The sequence below is a fragment of the Sorex fumeus genome, unplaced genomic scaffold (genome assembly GCF_029834395.1).
Source record: "Sorex fumeus unplaced genomic scaffold, SorFum_2.1 ptg000044l, whole genome shotgun sequence".
In the NCBI taxonomy this organism is placed as follows: domain Eukaryota; kingdom Metazoa; phylum Chordata; class Mammalia; order Eulipotyphla; family Soricidae; genus Sorex; species Sorex fumeus.
The window spans coordinates 35,739,130-35,742,563 of NW_026606101.1; the positions used below are offsets into that span (position 1 = coordinate 35,739,130).

Sequence of the window (3,434 nt, forward strand, 5' to 3'; positions counted from 1 at the left end):
TGGCTGATTTGTGAGATTAAAACAGAATGGCGTCGGTGGGGTGAGGAAAAACCGAGGCAGCGGCTGTAGCATTACCACCTTCCCTGGCTAGGCTGAGTCACAACACCATCGAGCATGGAACAGTGACAGTAGCCCGCACAATGACTTGTCCACTTGCAGAACACTGTACACCAACCATCAAGTGACTTGGGACTCGGCATAGGTGTTCGACCTGGCACAGACCCTATGCTCTGCCAAGCTGCTCAACAACCTCTGGGCACACTCCATCCACCACAAGATCAACCCGAGGCTACAGATGCCCTGGGCACTGCCTGGAGATGCAGGCAGGTGCGTGTTGTCAGCATACAAATTGTTACAGAAGGCCAGTCACCAGGAGCTTACATTCGGTAGACTGGGAACACCTGCAGGGATGATTAGAGATCGCCCCAAAAGCCTCCATCTCCCCCCTCTCCCCGGAGAACCCGGCAAGCTACTGAGGATATCCAGCCCTCATGCCAGAGCTTCGCAAGCCACCCGTGACATATCAAATATACCAACAACAGTAGCTAAAAAGGGTCTCATTTCCCTAACACTTAAGGAGTCTCCAGCTGAGTTGGGAAGAACAAGTGGGCTCGTACTAAGCAGATGGCGCAAGTCAATGGGTTGGAAGGTGCCCCGCAAGCAGCTGGCCACCAAGGTGGCCCATAAGAGCTAGCCAGTTATGGGTGGAGTGAAGAGGCTGCACTGCTACCAGCCCCACACCGTGGCGCTGCTAGAGATCCTACCAGAAGTCCATGGAGCTGCTCATTCGCAAGCTGCCCTTCCAGGGACTGGTGCGCGAGATCACGCAGGACTTCAAGACCGACCTGTGCTCCCAGAGCTTGGCTGGCATAGCACTGCAGGAGGCATATGAGGCTTACCTGGTGGGGCTCTTCAAGGACATCAACCTCTGCATATTCCCAGCCAAGTGCATGACCATTATGCCCAAGGACATCCGGCTGGTGTGCCGCATCCTCAGAGAGAGAGCATAAAGTTTATAATGCGAAAATCTCAGAGCTGGGACAAATGGAGACGCTACTGGTGCCCACTCAAGTAAATCAATGATTAACTGGATGACAGTGACAATTTCAAATTATTTTATAATCTAGGGTAATTTGTTTCTTAGGGATCATGAAAATACAGTAAGAAGGAAATAAAAATTACTAGTAGAGTAACCTGAACAAAAGTATTAGGATCAGATCTTTAAGCAGCTGTAGCCAATTATTAGAAAAGAATTTGGAGTTGCCTCTTCTGTGATCAAGAATAATAAAATCTAAATGGAACAGCTGGAAGATCTGTCCACTGGAACTGCCTCGACCTGATATCCTTGTTTATTATTTGGCCACTACATCAAGGCTCTGCACTTTGACAAAATTAATGCCCATATACCCAAAATGACATAAAGAATGAACCCACTATGAGAATACCCTGTAGGTTATAGTTTTGACAATAATGACCCAAGGAAAAAAAAGTACACCCATTATAGAATACCGAAGGAGTTATATATGAGTGTATGTCCACATATCTATATACATATATAGATATATAGTTATATAGAGAGAGATATAGAGAGAATATATATGTATATATAGAGAGAGTGTATATATATGTATATATATATATATATATATATATATATATATAGCACTGTCCTGTTGTTCATTGATTTGCTCAAGTGGGCATCAATAACATCTCCATTGTGAGATTTGTTGTTACTCTCTTTGGCATATCAAATACTCCATGGAGGCAGCTTGCCAGGCTCTGCCATACAGGCAGGATACTCTCAGTAGCTTGTCGGGCTCTCCAAGAGGGACGGAGGAATTGAACCTGGGTCAGCCGTGTGCAAGGCAAACACCCTACCCGCTATCATTCCAGCCCATATATAGAGATAAATATAGATATATCTAGAGTCAGAATTAAAATTATATTTGTGCTAAGATATTTTCTGTAAAATTGAATATGATTGTGTTCTCTATGGTGGTCTCTTCTTCCATGAAACGAGGTGCATATTTAAATATGTTTAACAGGGCATTGAGGGACATGAAACATGTGTGGTACTGAAAAGTTGTGAAGTCTAAACTTGGTTGGGAGGCTTCATTCATTCAGCTAGATGTGACCTTTTAAATGTTAATAATTATCACTAGAACCTCTAGACTCTGGAAATTGACTGCCTCAAAAAATAATTAGGAAACTTTTGTGTTGATAGCTTCCAAATACATGACAAAGTTTTACGAATGGAAACATATGTAAGTAATACTTGTAAATATGAATCGTAATATAAATTAAAAAGAACATAAAAAAGAGGAAATTTTATAGAAGTGGTAAATTACCAGGTCAATCATTGGTTCCAATGCCACATGAATTCCCTTTCATTTTTATAAAGAACTACCATACAGACTTCTACTACAGATAGTACATCACCATCAAAATAAACGGAAGACCTAAGAAAATGGAAAGACATCCCCTGTTCAGGGAGTAAAATGATTAGCTTTATTAAAATGATCATCTTATCCAATAAACTATATAGATATAATGCAGTCCCCATAAAAATTCCCATGACATTTTTTAGGAACATGGATCAAATGCTGTTAAAACTTATGTGGAAAATATAAAACTCCCCAAAGAGCTGAAACAATCTTGGATGGGGGTGATGGAAATAAAATGAAAAATTTTGTTAACCCAAAGTTTAAATTATAATATAAAGTCATACTAATCAAGGTCCTGTGTTGTTGGACAAAGACAGACGATTGAGTCAACAGTAGAACTGAATCCAAAGACAGAACCTCAGGTTTAAGAACAGCTAGTATTTGACGAGAATCTACGTGTATGAAGTAAAGTAAAGAAACATTAAAAATGGTGCTGTGAAAACTGATTAGTCACAGGCAATAAATAAATAAATAAATAAATAAAGTTGGTTTCCCTTACACAATATCAGAACGTTAACACAAAATAAAAAAAATTAAAAGCATGTTTTTTAGAAATATTGAAGAACCTTGAAGTCCACCTTGCTTTGTTCTGAGTTAATGCATAGCATATTTGAAGACCTTCCACAAAGATGATCTCTCTTGTTGTGGTCACTTTTTGAAAGAGTCCACAGAGAAAAAGAGATGAATTGTGGTAATAATTTTTATCATAGAGTTTATTCATCTCACTTGTCTCCTAGAGGTGGGGTTTTTTACTAGGGTCAGAATATAAAGTAACAATAGAAAGAAATAAGGCAGATATGAACTTGAATTAAACATAGATAGAATGAAAAAATTTTTAATTCTCCTGGTATAGTAAAAGTAAAGCAAAGGCCCTTCCGTTGATCATCGATTTGCTCGAGCGGGCCCAGTAACGTCTCCATTGGAGACTTTGTTGTTACTGTGTCTGGCATATCGAATACTCTCGAAGCAGTGCAGAAAATTCTAGTACTA

At 40.0% G+C, this 3,434-nt stretch overlaps 1 pseudogene; it reads left to right on the forward strand.

Moving 5' to 3' along the window:
- Positions 1–225: 225 nt before the first annotated feature.
- On the forward strand, positions 226–1,010 carry LOC130030376 (histone H3-7-like; annotated as a pseudogene).
- Positions 1,011–3,434: the final 2,424 nt, after the last annotated feature.